Raw genomic sequence first — 17,152 nt, 5'->3', positions numbered from 1 at the left:
CTCCAATTCTTGAAATCTTTGGGCTGCCAGTTGGACAGACCCTGACCGGGACCTCTACCTCCATGGAACTTTGCAGCACAACGAGGGCGGGAAACATGCAACCGGGACCCTGATATCCTGGGGGGTTCTTAGGGTGCCCTCAGTCTGCACTTAAGCCTCTGAAAAATTCAGAAGACAAGCTGGCTCCCAGGGGACTGGACCCCAAGCTCTGAAATGGCACACAGCAGGCTGGCCCCACAGGTCCACCCAAAGGTTAGCTCTCTGAAGCTGGAGTCTGGCTCTGTGGAATCTGTGTCCTTCCCCAGGCAGAGATCCCCTGAATAAGGGGTCTCAAGGCACTGAAGCCACCGAAAAGAACAACCTTTCAGAGGACTGCTGCATACTTGGAGGGAGGAGAGAACTGCAGGTAGGCACCCCAGCGGCCATTACCCAATGGCTGTCGGCTTCGGGAGGGGAGGTCCTTCTCCCGACTTTAAAAGACCTAATTGCCACTGTGAGAGAGGACTGCTGCATACCCGGAGGGAGGAGAGAACTGCAGGCAGGCACCCCAGGGGCTGTCGGCTTCAGAAGGGGAGGTCCTCCTCCTGACTTTAAAAAGATCTTATAGCCGCGTAAGTGTGGCTGAAAGGGTCGAACTTGTTCCCCCCCCCCCCTTTGGCCCCTTTAGAGCCACGAGGAGGAGTAACAGGACAGAAATAAGGAGAAAAAGATGGGAAATAGGAAAGCTAAAGTCATCCCAACGGCTCTAGTTATGGGACCGATGGACTGCCACCTAAATCCCAATCTGGTAACATCTCTGGAAGGTAAGATTGACCTCCAGTCCCATTCTGCCTCGCTCTCCTCTGGAGAACCTTCTCCTCCATCCCAAACTGTCTTAAGTATAATAGAGAAAATTAACTCTTCATCCGAAGTTGGAGTAGAGAAAATTTTTCCTAAACTAACTGATTTGGACTCAACTTCAATGTTATTTGAAAAATCTAAAACGATGTTAACTCCTGTTCAAATGCCTCAGTGTTCTTCAATACCCCCAGGAGGGGGTGATAAAGTTATAACATTACAAGATCTTTGGACAGTGGTTAACAGAACTGAGAGCTCATTACAGACCATGGTCATACAGCTTTGCCAATTTTCTACTGATATTACTAAGATGGTGAACGAACAGGGAACTCCGAGTTAATGGATAAAAGAAATGAGAAAGTTGAGACATCTGTATCTGTGATCCAGTCTTGTTTAACATCTAATGTTAAACAAGACTGTGAAGAATAATACCTTGATTCATGTTCAGTTAGAAAAAATGGAAAATGCTATGAGATCCAGGAATCTTTGCTTTTTGAACTTTCCTTGTTCGCATTATTTGTCCCCAATTGAGCTCCTCAGGATTTATCTAAAAGATATTCTTAATTATAATCAGGCAGAAGGTTTTCTTCCTGATAATTTGTATTATGTCCCAAGAAGCTCTAAGATTATATAAGAAGAAGGGGGAACAGATCAGCTTGTATCCTCAGACAGTTTAAATATATCACAATTTTTGGAGTCATCTAATGTAGTGGTTCCCAACCCTGTCCTGGAGGAACACCAGGCCAATTGGGTTTTCAGGCTAGCCCTAATGAATATGCATGAAGCAAATTTGCATGCCTATCACTTCCATCATATGCAAATCTCTCTCATGCATATTCATTAGGGCTAGCCTGAAAACCCGATTGGCCTGGTGTTCCTCCAGGACAGGGTTGGGAATCACTGATCTAATGAGTATATTGCTAAAAGAGCTACCCTGTTGGTCACCTTCAAAACTGAACTAGAGAAGCAAGCTGTTCTTAAACTTTATTTTTCAAATAGACAGACCCTGTTCTGCAGGCAAAATATAAATGTGTTCCCCAATGTCTCCAAGCAAACACAATATAGACGAAAACAGTTCCTACAGCTAAAGGCTCGGGTCCTAGCTGTGGGAACTTTATTCTTTCTTAAATTTCCCTGTAAATGCTTGGTCACATATGAGAACAATAAATACATTTTTGTTGATCCATCGCAGTTGGAAATATCTTTGCAAGATAAATCTAAATTGGATAATTTATCCCAGACTAATTTAGAGGTTTGAAGAGAGGAGACCTAAAAAGAAGTTGTACAATATCCTGCCTACAGATAAGGTGATTATTTATGTTATATATTTCCCTTTTATATGTATTATTTCTTAGGTGCTCCCCCATTGGGTAATAATAGTAGTCCTAATAATGTGGACTAGAAATAGTTAATGTATGATTTTATTGTTTCTTGGAACTGATTTGTATTTGCTTATAGTTTTTATTTGTTGTACTAAATGAATAATCTTATATTAAAAAAAGAACAACCTTTCAACAAAAAAAAGAAAAAATAAAGCAGAGCAGAGTAGACGTCTGCACGGGAATAGGGATCGCGGGAATCCCGCGGGTCCCGCAGGAATCCCCTCTAACCCACAGGACTCCCATGGGGACCCCCCTCTGGCCCACAGGACTCCCACGGGGACCCCCCTCTAGCCCACGGGACTCCCGGGGATGGAAGGCTTTGGAAGTAGGGTTCGTCCATATAATATAATGGACACGTCAGCCTTAGTAAAAGAGGGGGTTTATAAGTTAATTACCCGAACAGAAAACAGAAAAAGGGTTCCACCAAAGAGATTCCACAAGAAAAACAGCAACGCAAACACAAAAGAAACTGTGGAATTGATGATCCTGTCAGAAGTAATTGCTGCTTTTTATGGGGACGGGTGGGGATGGAGGTAATTCCTTGCGGGGATGGGTGGAGACGGAGAGGATCCTGACGGGGCGGTTGGGGACGGAGAGGATCCTGACGGGGACGGGCGGGGATGGGTGGAATTTCTGTCCCTGCGCAACTCTCTAGAGCAGAGCAGAAACACCAACACCTCTGCACGGTCCACTTGCAGAAGGAAAAAACTAAAGGGGGCACTATACTACACTGCAATGTGGGAGGCGCTGAAAGCTGTGAGTGTCATTTCTGCAAGACCCAGTTCACAGTTTGGGATTGAACACTATTTCTACAGAATCCGGAGTAGGTGTAACAGAAGTACTCTTAAGTCTCCGCCTGGTCCCACCATGGTGACAACAGGAAGTGTGCATAAGGAGGGGTGGGACCGGTAGATAATTATGGATTACTTGTGGCTAGCAAATTTACTGCTTTTTTTATCCTTGAAATTTTATTAATTTATTAAAATAATACAGTAATACAATAAATATATATTTAAAAAATCTTATGCAACAGAGATATTACTGCAATATATTCTATATTAATGATAATTTTCTGACAAATATTTAAACTAGACCAAACTTTTAATACATTACAGGATGTTCACACCTGAGAATAAGGAAGGAGACTGGAAAGGAGAGAGAAGATACCAGACCATAGGGGAAAGAGGGAGGGGATATGTTGGATGGGGTAGGAGAGAAAATAGAAGGTTCTGGATCATATTGCAGAAGGTGTTAGCCAGGATGGTGCTAGAAGGGGGATATGCCATTTCTGTTTCTTTTTTCAGCATTTCACCGCTCACAGAGGCTGGATGCTTGAGTTTTGCATTTCATATATTATGTGCAATGCATTATTTGTTTGTACAGTAATATGTATTTCTTTGGTAGGTGGTGATCTGTGTTTTCTGTGTGCAACCAAGGTGAAGGATATTATTACATAGTCCACCTTGTTCATTGGAGTTCTGTTGGTGTTCTAGAATAGATTCATATATAACTTTTCATATATGATTGGTGTAGTTTGTGTTTTTGGACTTGGTAATGGTATATTTGGTGGGAAGGCATGAGATTCCTCGCTGTTTTCTCTTGTCTTTAAATTTACAGATTCTCTCTCCCCTGATCATATACTCTACAAGTCATTGGCACAATTTTCAGATGAAGACAAAGCCTTTATTGACTTCTTTATTTCCATAAGAACATAAGAATTGCTGCTGCTGGGTCAGACCAGTGGTCCATCGTGCCCATGCGGCGGCCCTTAGGTCAAATATCAGTGCCCTATTTGAGTCTAGCCTTACTTGCGTATGTTCTGTTCCAGTAGGAACTTATCCAACCTTGTCTTGAATCCCTGAAGGGTGCTTTCCCCTATAACAGCCTCCGGAAGAGCGTTCCAGATTTCTACCCCTCTCTGGGTGAAGAAGAACTTCCTTACGTTTGCACGGAATCTTTTTCGTTCTAACTTTAGCAAGTGCCTTCTTGTGCTCTTCACCTTGGAGAGAGTGAACAGTCTCTCTTTCTCTACTAAGTCAATAACCGGAAAGATAATACCCATTTATCTTTGCACAGGTGGAGGAACTGGATATTACTGTACAAAAAAAAATACAAAGACAACCTTTCTTATAACTCAGCAAATTACCCTTTGAAACTCGGAAAATGGAAGTCTAGAGTGGTTTCTTTCATAATTCAGGAACATTTCCCTCTATTCGATTCTTTTTGGTACCTTTTCCATACAAGCATTTCTTGTTCTCGTTATGTTCATGAATCTTTTGCACTGTAACAATTTTAAAATTTCAATACATAAAGGAAATGCTAGGGGAGGGGAAAACAATTGTTGCTATGCTGTGGGGGGGAGCTCTGAGGGATAGTGGGATGGACCGCAGGGGAGGGATGAACATAGATGCGTGGCGCAAGAGGCTCCATGGGGTAGGAAGGCACTCCACTGGGACGTCTGTGCCCTTCAGCATTTGCTAATGCAATGACACCCCTCCCCCCTCCCTTACCGACGGATCGTTAAGTAGCCAACTGAGGGCTAAACTCGCGACCGGCACCACTACGGTTAATACAGGGGAGTTGTACAGCACTTGGTCTTTAGTCTCCGCCGGTGAAACCAGAACGCGTCAGCCGGCTCAGGAGCATCCTATCGGCCGCTTCCCAGTTTGACGTCCCCGGAGGTAGAGGAGCAGCAGCAGCGCGAGACCCTCCTCGCCGCAGGTCTTGGGGGAGTCGCTGCTGCGCTCGGAGGACTTACCTGAGGAGGCGGTGTCTGCCCTCGGTCAGGCGCGTCCCGGGATGTCAGCGGCTGCTCGCTTTCGCCGTCCTCAATATAAGAGCGCTCTAGTTACTCAGTAATTGTTGGCGGGTGGCTGCGCACGTTGTTCCTCGCTCTTCCTCTCTGTCTCTCTGGTTTGCTAATCGAGGGGGAGGGGGGGGGTGCTGTTTATTTTGGCCTCCTCGCGCTCTTTCTTCTTGCAGTCAGTCCAGTCTAAACCGGTTGACAGCCTTGTTCTGTCCCTGGGAAGGAAGGCGGTGAGGGCGCTCCTGCAGCTATCACCTCCGCCTCACACCGGCGGCAGGAACGGAGCCAAGTACACGCAACGCCAAGTTGGGGAGCTTGTATATCTGCCCTCTTTTGGGTTTCCTTCGTGTAAAGTGCATTAGTGTATGTTTTCTTTCTCAGTAGGTAAACGACACATTTGAATACGGAAGTCCTGGTAACTTTAGCACGGAACTGGTTCCATATTTCATGAATACAAATCAGCCTTTTGGGGGGTAATTCTTGAGACTGGGAGACTGCGTTCCACTTTAAAGCCATCTTTCCTTAGACCCAGTGCTTTTTGGCAGCTGTTAAGTACAGCCTGGGGAGCCAGAGTACCTGTGAATGTATACCATCTTGCTTTGTGCTCTGCTCTACTCCCAGCAGGGTAGTTAGGGGTAGCAGACAGGGAAATTATTGCTACAAGTGACCCCAAGCCTCTTTTAAGCTAAAGAAGGCATAGCTTATAGATGGGCCCTAGCCTTCATCAGCAGGAACATGGGGTGGGGCAGAGCAAAATAAGGCTGCTTGCCATAGTTCTAGTGGGAAGCTACAGCTTTGAGTCCAGGGCCTAGCCTGGATGCACTGACAGCTGTGGAGGGAGGTTTAATCGTTCCATTCTGCTTGTGGTGGCAATAGCTACATCTCCAGGCTGGACTACAAACTGTACCGCTACCCCTCACACACACACAATCTCTATGAATCTCTGCTGTTAAGCTGTCAGAAAAGCAAAGACGGAAATGGAAGAAAAGATAGCAGATATGATAAAATTGGGGGACAAAACATTTTTTACATATGTAATCATTAGGAAGAAGTGTCAGAATGGCATAGTGAGGCTCAAGGGTGAAGGGGACAAATATGCAGAAACTGATCTAAGGATAATGCTAAACTGCTTAACAATTATTTCTATTCTGTGTTCATGGATGAAAGACTGGGGGTAGGACCACAGCAAACAGATGTGTGTAGTAGATCTGGAAAGATTCTCAGAAGACTGTTTCTGAGGAACCACCATGTTTCCCTGAAAATAAGCCCTACCCCAAAAATAAGCCCTAGCATGATTTTCGGAGTAGGTCCTAATATAAGCCCTACCCCAAAAATAAGCCCTAGTTGGATCAACCCCCGAAGCCCCTCTCGAATGTCTCCAACATTCCCCGATTCACCGGCGGCAGCGCTTCCCCCCAGTGTGCAGCATCTTTCCTCCCCCTCCCCTTGCACAGCATCTTTCCATCCCTCCTTCCCATTCCGTGCAGCAGAACCCTGTCCCACTGCGAGGCCGCCATACCTCCGTTCCAAATGGCAACGGTGGCAGCACTGAACAGGCTGTTTCACTGCCTTCCCCGCCAGGGCCTTCCCTCTGCTACATCACTAATGATGTCATCAATGAGGCAGCACAGGGAAGGCCACAAAGCGGCCTGTTCAGTGCTGCTGCCACTGCTGTTTGGAACAGAGATATGTTGTCCTCGCAGTGAGAGGGTTGTCTGAGTTCTGCACAGACAACCCTGGGTTGGCGGGGTCATCGGGGTTCTGCTGCATGGGGGGAATGGCTTCGTATTACCTGTTCCACAAAGATCTCAAGACTTTTTTTATTTCAGAAATGTCATGACATCTGAAATTCAGTTTAAGGATTATCTGTAATTTGTTAACCATTTAAAGCTATATTTTATAGGGAACATGTGGCATACAAGAACGATGCTTAGATTAGATTAGATCTAATGCAACACAATGAAATTGCTTTCGGGGTTCTGCTAGGGGGGATGGGAGGAAGGTATGGAAAGATGTTGCACAAGGGTATGGGCGAGATGATAGTTGTACACAAAAAAGAAAAGACCTCCCTGAAAATAAGCCCTAGTGCATTTTTTGGACCCCAAATTAAGATAAGATAGTGTCTTATTTTCAGGGAAACACGGTAGCTAAAATAAATAAAAACAGGAAAAGCAATGGGGCCAGATGGGGTACATCCCAAGATACTTAAGGAACTCAGAAAGATTCTGGTGACTCCTTTGTCTTGTCTCGTCAATGCTTCCTTAGTGTCTAATGTGGTCCCAGAGGACTGGAGAAGGACGGATGTGGTCTCTCTGTACAAGAGTGGAAGTAAGGAGGAAGATGGGAATTACAGGCTGGTTAGTCTGACCTCGGTAGTGAATAAACTAATGGAAATGCTTCTTAAGTGGAGTACAGCAGGATCTGAGACAGCATGGTTTTACGAGAAACAGGTCTTGTCAGATGAATCTGAATAATTTCTTTAGGTGACTAAACAGTTGGATATGGAGAGGGTGCTAGATATAGTGTACTTGGACTTTAGCAAAACTTTCAACACGATGCCACACAGGAGGTTGATAAATAAACTGAATGCATGCAGTATGGACCCTGAAGTGACAAACTGGATTAAAAGCTTAAGTGGAAGGAGACAAAGGGTAGTAGTAAATGGAGTTTGCTCGGAGGAAAAGGATGTTGTTAGTGGAGTGCTGCAGGGATCTGTCCTTGTGCTGGATCTATTTAACATCTTTGTTTGCAATATTGTGGAAGGACTGTCTGGCAAAGTTTGCCTTTTTGCAGATGATACCAAGCTCTGTAATAGGGTAGACACGCCAGAGGATGTGGATAACATGAGGCAGGATTTGTTGAAGCTTGAAGAATGGTCAAGCAATTGACAACTAAGATTTACTGATAAAAAAGCAGGGTCATGCACTTGGGCTACAAAAATCCAAGAGAATAGGAGGCGAAAAACTGCGTGGAAGAAGAGCTGGATTTAGGGGTGATTGTGCCTGATGATCTCAAGGTGGCAAAACAGGTAGAAAAGGTGAAGGTTGTTTAATTTCAAATACTAATTTTACTTTTGGAGGTTGATGTAAAATATATAAAGGCCATTTGCCTGTTCTTAGAATGTGGATAGATAGATTTGATTTGATGTTTATAGTTTAAAACACTGGCGATCAGCGATAATGTGGACTAGGATATGGTTGACTGATTTCTTAATGTTATTTTGTAGTTCCTTATATGGAATTTGCATTTGCATTCTTTTGTATTCATGCATGAATGTTTGTTACTAAGATATTGTAATGAATAATCAAATAAATAAATAATAAAAAAAAGAAAAAAAAAAAGAAAAGGTGAAGGTCAAAGCTGGGAAGATGCTTATGTGCATAGGAAGAGGAATTGCTAGTAGGAAAAGGGAGGTTATAAGCTGTTGTATAAATCTCTGGTGAGGCCCCATTTGGAATACTGTGTGCAATTTTGGAGACCAACCTTCAAAAAGATATAAAGAGGATGGAGTCAGTCCAGAGGACTACTTCAAAATTGGTTAGTGGCCTTTGTCATAAATCTTATGGGGACAGACTTAGAGAAAATCCAGTAGAATCTTAGATAACCAGAATTCAATTAACCAGCACTTTCAACCACTCGCCCCCCTCCCAAAAAAAAAAAAAAGATGTCTCCCGTACTCCTTGGACAACCTCCAAACAACCCCCTCCCTCCATCCAGCCCCCTAAGCAACAGGAAGTCACAAATGTCCCTCCAGCCCTCAAAGCAGCAGTGACAGCCATTCTGACGACCCCTCTCCCTCTTGGCTCAAGGCAGCCAATCCTGACATACACACACCCTGGGCCCGAGGAGGCAGCCAATGCTGATAACCCCTCTCCCTCCCTCAGCTCTGAAGCAGCAGCGTCAGCCGATCCTTACAACCCCCCCCCCCCTTCCTTACTGAAGCAGTAGCAGCAGCTGGTGAACAGAAGAAGCGCCATAAACAAGCTGCTTCTGGACAGCCCCAGCAGGGCCTTTTATCATATACTCTGGAAGAAAGACGGGGAAGAGGGGATATGATAGAGATGTTTAAATATCTCCATGGCATTAATATATGCGAGAGTGGGGTAGTTTGTTTTTTGATGTGTATTTTATGTAGGACAAGGCAGTTAAGACTGTGTTTGTATATATGTGCATTTGTAACGTGTGTATTTTTGGCTATAAATAAAAACCATAAACCACACAGGAGGAGAGTCTTTTTCAAATGAAGGAAAACTCCAGAAGGAGAGGGCATAGGATGAAGTTAAGAGATGATAGGCTCAGGAGTAATGTAAGAAAATACTTCTTTACAGAAAGAGTGGTTGATGCGTGGAATGCGTGGGCTGCATCAATGGTAATATACTAAAAAATAAACATAAAAAAACTCATATAAATGAACTATTACACACAGTTAATCAAAAAGGGATCCAGCTATATATAATATAACCACCGAACAACCCGGAGATTCAATATACCATATTCTCTCTAATAATTGCCCGGACAATTATTAGAAATACCAGGTCTTCTGAAGTCTAGGGTGGGCAATTAATGGAGGTATTATTTCTTTCCTCTGGCTCTCCTCCCCGTGATGACCTTTTCTCTACCCTGCCCCCTGTGATGACCATCATTTCTGTTTTCCATCTTGCATCCTGCAGTAACTGGCCTTGCACTCTACCCTCCTGACCACTGGATCTCTCTTCTTACATGATCTTGAGATTATGATGCTAGGCTGGTGTGATGCCTTGAGTATCTGCGCATGCTCAAAGCCTTCAGCATGTGCATATCTTCAAGGCCCTGCACCTGCTGAGCACATAACCTCAAGATCAGGGAAGAAAAGAGATTTGGTTGTCTGGGGGGAGATAGAGGTTAGAGGAAAGAAATGCCAAAGGGAAAGGTTGGTGATTATTGTGGGGAAATTTCATTTGGTTTTTGGGTACTTGAAGCAGGGGGGTAGGCGATTCATTGTTCTTGACACTTTCTGAAACAATTCTGGAAGTTCTCTTTCGTGTCTTTAATTGCACTGTTGTGGCTGCCTTGATGTCCTGAATAGATTCAAAACATTTACGGTACCTTTCGTGGTCATTTTAACTTTGGGGAAGAACTAGAAGTCACACAGTGCCAGATCTGGTGAATAAGGTAGATGAGGATATGCCTTAATGATGTAATTTGGCAGAATTTTCCATACCAGAAGCAATATGTGACACAGAGTATTGTCATGATAGAGGATGAAACTGTTTGCCCATTTCTCAGGTTGCACTCACTCGCCTCATGTTCAAATCTGTTGTTAAAATGTTTCCGTAAAGGTGCACTCGACCAGAAGTGTAGCTTCATTGTAGGCAGAACCTAAGAATTGTCATACTGAGACAGACCGAAGGTCCATCAAGCCCAGTATCCTATTTCCAACCCAGGTCCCAAGCACCTAGCTATATCCCAAATAGCAAAACAGATTTTATGCTAGGATTAAGCAGTAAATTTCCCCAAGCCACCTCAATAATGGCCTATGGACTTCTCTTTTAGGAAATTATCCATACCTCTTTTAAACTCCACTAAGCTAATTGATTTCATCACATTCTTTGTCAACGAATCTAGGGCAGTCTCTCCAGTAGATTTGTAGAGCGGCAACTTGGTCCACTATACATACATTTGCTTAGTTCTACAAAGTGGATGTGGCGGCAAGGGAGGACTCTGCCTTTGAGTCCTCAGTTTTTATGTTTGTTGGAACATTCTATACCACTACTAATAACTGGGGAGTCAATTCAGAGTGGTTCGCATGAGCTTTAGTAATGGTGTTACAATACATGAGCTTGGAGGCCAGTCAGCCCTTTGGGGCCATGAAGAATCATTGATGTATTTTGGGGTACTATTTGAGCTCTTTTGATGCTTGTGCTGGCATATTTATTACTCTGTTTGATTGTTCAGAGTTCTTATGTTACTTGGTTTGAGCAGAACAGACTTATGAGTTGGAGAAGTTTTCCCATTTCCCTAATTCACCTAATTTCAGAAGAGCTCAGTGAAATAGGAAGGTTACAGAAAAAAATCTGGGGTGGATTCCTATCAGGAGTCCAGTTTAAGGCTTTAGGAGTATCTTTTCTTTATAAATCACCCCTTTTCTCTGCAAGTCACTGTATTATGCAAATTAGGATGCTAATTAGTTGTTCAAGTCCAATGGCAAGGTCGTTCAACCTTTACTATTGGGTGACACAATACTCCAGGGAAATAAGAGTAGCTGGTTCCTAACACCACCCACCTAGTCTTTCTTTATGACTAGAACCACCCCATTAGGCACTAGTTGAACCCAGCTATTCCCTGTTTAACTCTGGTTACCTATTTCCCATGGGAACTCGGAGGAGGGGTAGACTCCGGTGTAGCCCTCCCTCGGGAAAGTACTCTCACACATGATGGGACATACACTCCATCACACATGGCCCTAAATTTGATCGCTGGAATGAAATCAGGCTGCTTTTTGACTGGCCTGAAGCCTCTCTCTAGCGTTGGGAAATGGAAAGGTCTGTTAGTATCCTTCCATGGTACTGTTTCCTGGTTATTATATACTATTTGTTAGAAATGCAAGGGTTTGACTTTTGTGTTCTCTATTATACATTACATACTGGTTTTGTGAGCTATCTATCCACATCAATTTTCTGATGCATGAGTCATAGACATAGATATCGTTACATTTTGTTTGTGAGTTTGCTCTCTCTGTCACAACCAACATTATAAAGTGTTTATCCTGTTGCATATTTTACATGCATAATTAACTCAGCTGCTTAAAGGTCACTGTTTTGTCTCTTTAATTGGATTTCTATCTTAAGTTCACTGGAGATAGCTCTTTATGCATTGGTTTGTGTTCTCATAGCTGCTATTTTCATTTGCTCCTGCAATTAATATTTCAGATTATATTTTTCAATACTCTATGTAATGCTTTTGATTATACACTACATTTTGGGTTCAAAGACAACTCCAATCCTGAACGTTTACAATAAATGGCATGCTCCATTTTTGTGCGCCATATAGATGGGCTGCTATTAGTTTTGTTTTTAAAGTTTTGAGTCATGGTATTCTCTATTTTCAAACATTACAGAAAGTTATGAAAATAGTTTCATGGATGGGATGGCCTGTCATTCGTGACAATGAAGATTTTTATAAAGTGGAGAAATAAGCCTCAGAATGGTATGCAATTCACAGCAGCACTTTATACTCAGTAAAACTAAACTGCTTTATGCTTATCATTGGCAAAAAACCTCCACAGTACAAATTTCCAATGGTCACACAATGCAACGGCAGCCAGCCATGCACACAAGCTTGTGACTTATCTGTTGCAGTCCAAAACTGTTGCACACAAATGAAGGGCCATCCATGAGACCATTTTCATAAGTTTTTGTAACATATGTATAACAACAAGGTTTTCCCACTTTAGTGTTTGATTCTCTGTTTTCATGCCTTGATTTGCATACAAGGACATACATGTCTTTGTATATCATGTTTGATTTGTATACTGAATGTTGAAATCGGAAAGCTTTTGCAAAAACTTGCCAACCTGTCAATTAGAACTGGACAGATACCGGACGATTGGAAGATAGCGAACGTCACGCCAATTTTCAAAAAAGGATCAAGAAGAGAACCAGGCAACTACAGACCTGTGAGTCTTACGTCTGTCCCTGGAAAGATGGTTGAAGCACTGATTAAAGATAGCATAGTCTGGTACTTGGATACACACGAACTGATGAGAGCCAGTCGACATGGCTTCAGGAAAGGGAAATCATGTTTGACGAATTTACTTCAATTTTTTGAGACAGTGAACAAACAAATTGATAGTGGAGAACCGGTGGACATAATATACTTGGACTTCCAGAAAGCGTTCGACAAGGTTCCACATGAAAGACTTCTCAGGAAACTACAAAGCCATGGAATAGAGGGAGATATACTAAGATGGATAGGCAAATGGCTAGAGAACAGAAAGCAGAAAGTGGGCATAAATGGGAAGTTTTCAGACTGGTTTATTAGTTTAAATCGGAATCTCTCAAACTTTTTTTTTAGCTCTGGCACACTAAACGGAACAAATTTTTTTGCAGCACATAATTGAAATGATAAAATTGCGAAATCAACAAAAAATTTGAAAGTTCTTTAAGCCATAAATGGGTAATTGTAACAATGGTGAAACTAAAGTAGATAGAATAGAATTGCTAATCAACGCGATGAATTTGCTTGTTTTTGAGTGCAAATTAACTCAAAACGCGGCTCGATAGTCAACAAGCAAACACGCATTTCATCATTCACCATCTGCAGTCGTTCTCTTTTTTTAATTTAATTTCTGTCAGAGCTGAAAATCCAAGTTTGTAAAGATAAGAAGATCCAAATAGTAATAAAGCCTTGATTGTTTTGTTGCTAAGTTAGGATAACTATTGCATTAAAAATAAAATTACTTGCCATTAGTTTTCAAGGACCAAGCATTTCAAAGAATGATGCATGTCTGGGCAGTTGTATCCTTATGCACACAGACATGCATAACATTGACAGACTCTTGTGTACACAATGTTCATGTCATCTATTCCAGAAGGGAATTTTTAAAATTAAAGTAAAATTCTGGAATCTCTCGGTGCACACCTAAAATCTGTTCGGGGCAAACCATTATGTCTTGGCACACTGTTTAAGAGACGCTGGTTTAAATAGTTTGAAACAATTGTTTTCTTGCAGTCCATGTTAATAAGAATGCTTTTCTTATATTGTTTTGTCTTAAATTTTAACAAGTTATAGAACACATTTTTAGCCCCTTTTACAAAGCAGCAATAGTGAGTCCCTGTGGCAAATGCACTGAAGCCTGTTCAGTTCCTATGGGCTTCAGTACATTTGCCACAGAAATGCTACTCTGGCCTTGTTAAAGGGCCCCTTTATGTTTTGTTTGAATTTACAAAATCTTTTAAATGTGAAATGGGGATGGGAAAGAAACCTAGGGAGCTGATGACTGAGTACAGGGATAGGAAAGAACACTGGTGAGGGTATGGTAGTAATATGATGGGGGTGAGGAAAAAAATTGACTTAGATTGTGGGGATGGTAACCAGATTGACGCAATCTACTGTATGTACAAGGAAAAAAATTGTTGAAAATTTCAGCACTACTGCACTATCAATTCTTGGTGATGACAAAAATCCAAGCTGGATACTAGCAAATTGAGTGAATCATTCTAAAATCTTAATGCTGATTCTATGGCGTACAGTTAGTAATGTTGAGGGTAAAGTCTAAAACAACTTGGCTTCAGGCCACAAGACGTGACAAAAGTGAAATGGTTCTGCCCAAGGAATTTAGATACTTTTGGAATGTCAGTAAATTCTTGCTCTTATGTGGCTACTTTTCAGGGAGAGGGCCCTTCATGGCCATGTTTTGGCATATAGCAATGCCTTCATCAGGGGCCTCTTAATGAAATTACTTAGCTAGTCCAAAAATGTATTTATAAAATTCACTTTTGTCATTTTCTAGGAGATAGAGCCTGATTCAAAAAACCTGAACCCAGGAAGCGATCGCTTTACATCAGTGGTCTCAAACTCAAACCCTTTGCGGGGCAACATTTTGGATTTGTAGGTACTTGGAGGGCCGCAGAAAAAATAGTTAATCTGTTATTAAAGAAATTACAATTTTGCATGAGGTAAAACTCTTTATAGTTTATAAAACTTTCCTTTAACAGTTAAAAGGAAAGATATATAAACTATAAAGAGTTTTACCTCATGCAAAATTGTCATTTCTTTAATAACACATTAACTATTTTTTCTGCGGCCCTCCAAGTACTCTATTTTTTTCTGCAGCACTCACATTTAAAGTTCAATATCTTTTCTTTCTCAAAACTGGCACATTTCAATCACTAAATTGAAAATAAAATCATTTTCCTACCTTTGGTAATTTCATCAGTCTCTGGTTGCACTTTATTCTTCTGACTGTGCATCCAATACTTCTTCCCTTCTTTCAGCCTCCTGTATGCTTCCTATCCTCCAGACCTCATTCCCTCCCCCCAACTTTTTCTTTCTTTCTCTGTCTGTCTTTCTCTGATTCCGTGCCCCATTTTTTGCTTTTTTTTCTGGCTCCATGTCCCCACCCCACCTTCCTTCTTTCTTTCTTCCTTCCTTCCTGTCCTCCACCATGCCACCATCGCCGCGGAATAGGCTGCTGCCACTATCGGAAACAGGCCGAGATCTCCTTGTTTCTCTTCTGCAGGGGGCCGACCAACTCTCGCCGCCCGACGTCAATTCTAACGTCGGAAAGGACGTTCCGGGCAGCCAGGCAGCGATTGACTAGCCAGAACGTCCTCTCGACGTCAGAATTGACGTCGGGCTGCGAGAGTTGGTTGGCCCCGCAGGGAAGAGAAGCAGGGAGATCAAAGAACACGTGCCGGCCTGATCCCCGATGGCAGCAATGAGAAGGGAAGGGAAGCAGGTTGGGCACCACTGCTCTAGACGAGCCGCGAGCCGTACTCTAGGGAGAACAGTGGACCGCCCCCCCCCCCCTTGGTACGCCATTGGAGCAGCAGCGGGTCTGTCCGGCTCGTTCGTTCAAAGCTGCAGGTGGCGGCTCCGTGCCTGCGTCTGAAGCCTCTCTGATGTTGTGACATCAGAGAGGCTTCCGATGCAGGAGTGAATAGCGCAAGGAGCCGCCAACCCGCGGCTTTGAACGAACGAGCCGGCTGCTGCTCCAAAAGGAAGAGAATGATGCCTCCAGACCGCGGGCCGCAAATAAAACCTGGAGAGCCACATGCGGCCCACGGGCCGCGTGTTTGAGACCGCTGCTTTACATGAAGTGATTTCAATAAGGGACCCCTGATGAAGGCATTGCTATACGCTGAAACACGGACCAAGTAGGGTCCTCTCTATTTCATTAGTACCTCACTTGCTTCACCATCTGCCAGCTGGGTCTCACCCTACTGCTTTGCCAGCTGATTTGCAACAGCAGACTTTTGGCAAATTGCTTCTCTTTCTGCTAAGGTGGAATAATTCGCAAAAACGTAGAGAATTATTTGTCACTATTGCCAGCAGTGACTGTTTTTATTGTTTTACATATCATTTTATGTTATTAATAAACCTGTGTGTTTCCAGTTCATCAAACTCCACTTTTACCATCTTTTTTTGGCTCTACTGGTCTTTGGCTCCTGGTTTCTCCTTTATTTAGTGGAGTATTGAGGTCTTTTGCTTTGTTGTGACTACCAGTGTGACAGAAGTCAGGCAAAGAGACAAGTCAGCAAATCTATGCAGAAATACTTTTTTTTTTTATAAATGCTGACAATCTGCAAGTATGTCTCCAACCCCCTCTTTTACGAACGCATAATGCAGGTTTTAGCATCGGCAGTGGTGGTAACTGCTCCAACGCTCATAGGAACTCTATGCGTTCATAAAAGAGGGGGTAAATTCATTTCAGTTTCTTCAGAGATGATGTTCCCTAAGAGGCATGAAGGTTGCAGAAAACACAGAGGTCTGGAACATGGTGGATGCCTAGGGTTACCATGTGGCTCCAGAAAAAGGAGGATAAATCGAGGTATCCAGGTTTTACTTCCATTGATAGCAATGGAAGTAAGGAGCACAGATTGAGACATCTGGGCTTTACTTCTATTGAAAGCAACAGAAGTAAACCCCAGATGTCTCAGTCCATCCTCCTTTTTCTGGAGCCATATGGTAACCCTATGGATGCCCAGGCTGAAGGTCTGCATATCTTTCTACACGGTGGGCAGGAACAACCTACAAAGTCCTCTGACCTGATGGATGTTTGGGTTTTTTTTTTATTTCTTAACAACAAAAAAAAAGAACAGCACTGGAAAAAAATGCAGTGATAATATCCTTTCACATAGAGGAGAGAGCTTTGTGTGTGTTCAGCAGAGCAGAAAACAAAACTGATGAGCTGAGGAGACTATTGTGCATGGTCAGAACTTTGAGTTCTAGGAAAGCTGATCCATACCAGAGATATGTGGTGATGTTACTCACTTGCTTGCCTGACTCAATCCTATTTGCTGATAGAAAAAAAAAATACTTCCTCCAATTAGTTTTAAAAATATGGCTTACTAGCGTTGAGTGTTCCCTAAACTGAAAAAGGTTTGAAAGAGTAAAAACCAATTATTTCATAATTTTCTGCTCCACC

The 17,152-nt window shown here is 42.8% G+C and overlaps 1 protein-coding gene across 2 annotated transcripts in view; it reads right to left on the bottom strand.

Annotated features, from left to right (window-relative positions):
* SLC16A9 (solute carrier family 16 member 9) overlaps positions 1 to 5,150 on the bottom strand; it is an 86,836-nt gene extending 81,686 nt beyond the window's left edge. The window contains exon 1 of one of the 2 annotated variants that reach the window (XM_033943286.1): positions 4,978 to 5,150. The gene's annotated coding sequence lies outside the window, so the exon portion shown is untranslated. Of the gene's footprint in view, positions 1 to 4,729; positions 4,841 to 4,977 lie in introns of those variants that run through there. The other variant, XM_033943287.1, reaches the window with a different exon arrangement.
* Positions 5,151 to 17,152: the final 12,002 nt, after the last annotated feature.

The sequence above is a fragment of the Geotrypetes seraphini genome, chromosome 4 (assembly GCF_902459505.1).
Source record: "Geotrypetes seraphini chromosome 4, aGeoSer1.1, whole genome shotgun sequence".
Classification (NCBI taxonomy): domain Eukaryota; kingdom Metazoa; phylum Chordata; class Amphibia; order Gymnophiona; family Dermophiidae; genus Geotrypetes; species Geotrypetes seraphini.
Note: the sequence above shows the minus strand (reverse complement) of the source record. Positions and strands in the feature narration are given on the sequence as shown.